Below are 6,357 nucleotides of genomic sequence, written 5' to 3' on the forward strand. Positions count from 1 at the left end.
GGTAGAGGGGTGCGTGTCCGTTTATGCAGTTATGGGTGATCGTAAGGATTTTGTAGTTGATCCGGGATGAGACGGGGAGCCAGTGTAGTGAGTGAAGGATGGGGGTTATGTGATCGTGTTTACGGACTCTCATCAGGATCCTGGCAGCGCTGTTCTGGATGTATTGCAGCTTTTGGATGCTCTTGCCAGGAATCCCGATGAAGAGTCCGTTACAGTAGTCCAGTCTTGAGGAGATAAAGGCATGGACAAGCTTCTTTGCATCTGACAGGGTTAGAATGGGACGGAGTTTTGATATGTTTTTTAGGTGATAGAATGAGGTCTTGCAGAGGTGTTTTATGTGGGTGTTGAAGGTCAGGTGGGGGTCAAATCGAACCCCCAGATTTGTGACTGAGGGGGAGAGGGGGATTACCTGGCCGTCAAAGGTGAGATGTGATATGGGTGAAGACTGAACCTGGTGAGGGGTGCCAATTAGGAGTGCCTCGGTAATTTGCATAAATTAGGAACAGTAACGGTCCTAGTATGCTTCCTTGTGGAACACCGCAGCTCACTGAAAGGGGGGGGGGGGGGGGGGTAGTGTACCGATTACCTCCACCATCTGTTCTCTCCCCTCCAGGTAGGATTGCATCCAGCTCACTGATGAACTATCAAAACCAATTGCTTTTAGCTTGTCAATCAGAATGGAGTAATTGACAGGGTCAAAAGCCTTTTGGAGGTCCAGCATGACCATGCCACAGTATTTGCCCGCGTCCACCTCTTGTTTGATGTGGTCGTTCAATGAATGAGGCTCTGACTTTATGAGGCCATACAATATTAGTTTGAGCTCTTACACGCAAATTAGGTTTATATTCTAGCATTGCTAGAACGTATGAACCAGCATTAAAAACCTAATTTGGGTGTAGGAGCTCAATGTGGATTTATATCAATTACCACTTAAGCCACCGTCTTGGCAAGGGATAGATAATGTTACTTACATCTGCGGGCAAGACAATAATTGGCAAGGAAGATGCGGCAAGGCAGCAGAGTTTCAAGCACTGAGCAACAGTTGCAAGTCATGATGCAGTGCTGGATAGATTATTTAATGTTACAGGCCCAAGATTATGAATTGTACAAATGGCCAAACATCTAATAGACGTAGCGAGTTTTCTGGTTCCCAGCTGTATATGTAACGGTAGTTACGGCACGCTACTAAGGCACTATGTGAAGTTAACGTGGCGTAGCCGGGGATCAGCAAACAGCGATTATGTTAGAGGGATTAGTCATATCCAAAAAGTGTTGAGTAAAATTTGGCTAACTATATAGCTTAGCTAGCTATGCCAATTGTTGTCATGGAAGTTGTTGTTGCAGGAAGTGTACAGCGGAGACTGGGTTGGTGAGGAAGATTATTCAGATTATTTTATTGTCACAGTTTTTAGAAAAACGTGAGATGCTTGTTTTTCCCGGCTCCTCAATCGTAGTGGCTTTGTAAACATAGTACACAACGTATATTCTATCTATACAAACTATAACTATAAGCTAAAACTATAAAACTAAACATAATACACAATGTCTATTCTACAAACTATACAATACAACGTATGTCAGCAGCAGTATGTTGTCTTGTTGAGAGTACAGAAAGCGTTGCGTTATCTAAAAGATAGAAAACAATGGTTTGCGTTTACACATATCCAAATTGAAAATAAAATGTTGAGCCACACTTCAGTTTTCATAGACTACCTGTTCGATAGAGACACGCTGGATAAATGGTAAACATTTTTAAAAAACATAGACACCTGGCATCAGTACAAACTAAAACTTTAGGATAACAACAAAAACAATCACTCAATAAGCCAGTAGTACAGTATGTACAAAATATCAACAGAGTCATGACTGATTATAAAATATCTATATACACAGAATAATCACGCCCAGCCACAAATAGTGGAATGGATAAACACTGGAAGAAGCATAAACACAAAGGTCTATTTCTGTAGGGATCCTTTATATAATGTTGTCAGACACTTAACAATCCGACAACAAAGAGCTAGGAGACAGGGTGGGCATATCGCAGCCATCCATCAGCCGCTGCCTCCCGCGAGTCATGGATGGAACCCGTTTTCTCAACAGAAAACAAGACCACTCCATCAATGTTCAAATCAGCTGCGACGCCCAGAACCACCTGCTCAATGTGGTCTCCCGCTTCCCAGGAAGTGCACATGACTCCTACATCTTTCAGAACAGCTCTGTGGGTGTGCACCTCGAGCAAAGAGACGCTGGCTAATTGGTAAGTATCCGTGTGTAATTAATCGTTCCAGCAACAGTAGGCTTCTATTCTTCTAATGACTTGTTTTATTAGGAGATCGCGGATATGCGCTGGCCCCCTGGTTGATGATGACCCCACTCACCAACCCTCAGACGGAGCAGGAGGTGGCCTACAACGAGAGCCTTGAGCATTAGACTGCTCAAAAGACGCTGGATGTGTTTTGGACACAGCAGGTGGCACGCTGCTATACAAACCGGATATGGTGTGTATGAAGGCAACAGCTGAGGAATTGTGTTTCGTCGTTAGAGTTTAGCACTGGTGTAACAGTTACCACGACTACCCCTCCAGCCACCTCACCTACCACCTCACCAGGATGTGCGTGCTGACCAATTCCTGGGCCCGGACAACAGACGTGCTGTGCTGTCCAAATCCGACAGCAATTCATCGCACGGATGTAGGATGAATAAAGCCTTTAAACATGAATTTGACTTACTTGATTTTGTCACTATTATTATTTGTCATTATTTGTTATTATTTGTGCGTTTTATTTCGGCCAGGGTGGACGCGAGCGCTTCCAGCACCATGGCGGTCCTCTCCTGGCTGGCCGCGAACCTCTCCTGGCTAGTCGCAAACCTCTCCAGGCTGTTTGCGATGCTCTCCTGGCTGGTGGCGAACCTCTCCAGGCTGTTCGCGACCCTCTCCAGGCTGTCCACAGCCGCCCCGACCATGTTGCCATGGAGAAGGGGTGCGCGCCTGACATTGCTGGTGGACGGTCCGGCTGAGGAGGCAGCGCTGGTGGACGCCGGGGGGGCAGCGCTGGTGGACGGGGGAGCTGAGGAGGCATCGCTGGTGGACGCCGGGGGGGCAGCGCTGGTGGCCGGGGGAGCTGAGGAGGCGTCGCCGCTGGACGGGGGGGCAGCGCTGGTGGACGGCTCCGCCTCCCAATCCGTTTCATCTGTGAATAAATGAGGGTGATTCATTTGTGGGGCTTGGCGCACTGCAATAATTGGCACATGTTTCAATTTGATAATGATATACATTGTGGAGGAGACACGCTTACTGTCCGATTCAGTCTTCGCAACCAAAAGGGGAGATGTGGCGGGTGGTGGTAGGAGGAGATGGTGCCCCGGACCTGCTTCCTTATCGTCAGTCGCTGGAGATGGCACAGGCTCCGCGACTACTACCGTGTCGTCAATGATGGCCTGAACACGCTGGTCCACCTCGGACAGGTACAGGAGTGCCGTTTCTCCGTCGGTGGACAGCATATCTTTCTTGTGTTTTGCTACCCTTTTCTTGGACTCTGATTTCATGTCGACCCACTTCTTTTTCACTTCAGCCGTTGTGCGCCCCTCTCCTGACACCGCGCTGACCTCCCCCGCTAACTCGTCCCATGCCCACTGCTTGTACCTCATACTGACGGTACTAAATAAAATGGCACGTCTGCTCTGCACTCCCTGCAACAGTACCTCCAACTCTGCACCGGTGAAGTTGGACTTGCGTCTCCCGTGACGCTGACGAGTCCCGTCTGCTTTTCTCTTGGGCATTTCTTGGATTCAGTTTGCACACGGCTCTGTGTCGGATGACCTTATAAAGCACCCTTTCGGGTATCTGGAGATCTGATTAAATCAGAGGCTAACCTGTTTGCTAACGTTAGCGTAATAGCTCATTTATAAGGTTGTATAACTCAATCGTGAAATGAAATGGGGTATTCAGCCAGCATTTGTGAGAACATGATCAACGCCCATAAGCTAAAAATACTAACTAATCAGCCAAGACTCTAATCATCTGTTAAGACTCATGTAAATACAGACTGGAACTGCCTGATTACAGGTATCCGGAGATCTATCGTAAAAGTCCTCTTACGAGGTTATTCAAGAGGAAACTTATGAAAATGAGGTCCAATGATCCTACTATATTTGTCTTCCTCTTCTCTTAAGTTCTCCCGCTTCCACGTTCAAAAGTCCCAACATCTATTTCCCTTTCTCCCTCTTGCGAAATCAAAACGGAAACGGCAGTGTAGGAGGAGGAGTCTGAAGGGGAACTATACTCAGTCAACAAAGCATCACTCTTAAAGGAGCAGACGACACCCTAATCTTACACAAATACACAATAATAGAGTAGCCTCCACAATAATAAGTATCCTCTACTTTTACTAGTATACGCAATTTTGCATCTCACTCTGTATAGTCCCAGGTCTGCTTATTTTTCCAGAGCTGGTGATGAAAGTAACCAGTGAGTTTCACTTTCCAAACGTGTCTGCCTTGTGTACAAACTCTCGCGGGAGAAAGCAGCAGGTCGCTTGAAGAAACACTTCCGTTTCGTGGATAATAATTAGCTCAGCTGTGTCAAGCCATCTTAATTAAGCTTCAATAAGACTTCCTGTAGAGAAGTTTTACCTTCAAAATAAAAGTCTGGAAATTGACATGCGTTACGAATTTGATCCACTCTCGTCTGGGGAACCTCTACGTTTATTAACCTAGACTAGAGTGTTGAAAAATCTGCAAAACATGTAAAAACAATTGTGATGTAATTATGGTAACTATTACTATTATTATGAGGTACTATTCTTTTTTTTTTACTCTGTATATATATATATATATTGTATATATTATGTATATTGATTGACTGAACACTTTATTTACGTACTCTTGACTTTTTCTATTTTATACTTTGTATCTATTTTATCTAGCACACTCTCAGGAGCTCACAGAAAAAAGCATTTAATGGAAAAGTATTCTGTATTTTACTATGACAACTACCATAATTCATACAGTTGTTTTGTATTGAGCCGTACTGTACTGTATTGTATCCATTCTGCAATCTGTTAATAAAGTTTTCAATCAATCAATCATATAGGGCTTATGGACTATATGTCGGGCGACAGTGGCTCAGGAGGTAGAGCGTTGTCTGGTAATCAGAAGGTTCCTGGTTCAATTCCAGCTTCTCCCAGGCAGCGTCTCGAACAGTCCTTGAGCAAGACACTTAACAACTGTCTGAATTAGATGCTACAGAGTTAAATTCATGTGTTTATGTGGTGTACGTGTTTATTTAAACTGGCTTGACACCACATTCTAAAGCTCCCAGGTAAGAATTTGATGCCACTATGGGTTTAAATGTGTGTGTTTATGAAAGAAGACTGCTTCCTATATCATGTGGTATATGTTTTGTGTCTAAGTCTTTTTTTGTTAACTTTTTACAAGGTTTTTACATGCGGCCAATAGGCTATAATAGGTAGTAAGCAGTGGTTATTTAAACTGCATTCTAAAGATCTCAGATATGAATTAGACGCTACTATGGGTGTACACTTGTATGAAATAATAGGGATTCCTGTATCATGTGTATATGTTTTGTCTTTTTTTGTAAATTTTTTATTAGATAAAGACAAGATGATCCTTTATTAAATTCAGTCCTATACATTCAGGTGTCAAAGCAGCATGGGGGGGGGGGATACACAGCTTTACAGTCCTATACATTCCAGTATCTATATATATCTATATATATCTATATATATCTATATCTATATATATCTATATCTATATATATCTATATATATATATATATATATATATATATATATATATATATATATATATATATATATATATATATATATATATACTGGAATGTATAGGACTGTAAAGCTAAATATACAATATAAAATATAAATACAAACACAATATAAAAAGTACAAAAAACAAGATAGTCCAGTGAGTGCACGTGGAGGCCTATAACTGTGATTTACATAAAATATAATATAAACAAATATACTGTATAGATATATTATTTAACAGACCCTTCATCATTCATTTGGTTTCTTTTTAACTTTAATTAATACACGTCAATACTCCCCACCCCACCTACCCGACCCCCTCCACCCCACCTCCTCCAATGTACACTACAGTTTCTTCATCAAATGTATATACTCTCTTTTTTAGACTCTTTTTGTATCACAAACAGTATTGTATTTGTAAATCTGGTATGTCATAAATGTATAGATGTAGCAGTACTGTCTATCTGTATGTGACATGTATGTTATATGATGAGTTGAAAATGGGGGACCCTGATGTAAACAAGACGAAAGTCTTTCTCTGGTCTGCATCCCCTTAACAATTGTGTGT

This window comes from Notolepis coatsorum (genome assembly GCF_963971535.1).
Source record: "Notolepis coatsorum genome assembly, chromosome: 1".
Taxonomy (NCBI): Eukaryota; Metazoa; Chordata; class Actinopteri; order Aulopiformes; family Paralepididae; genus Notolepis; species Notolepis coatsorum.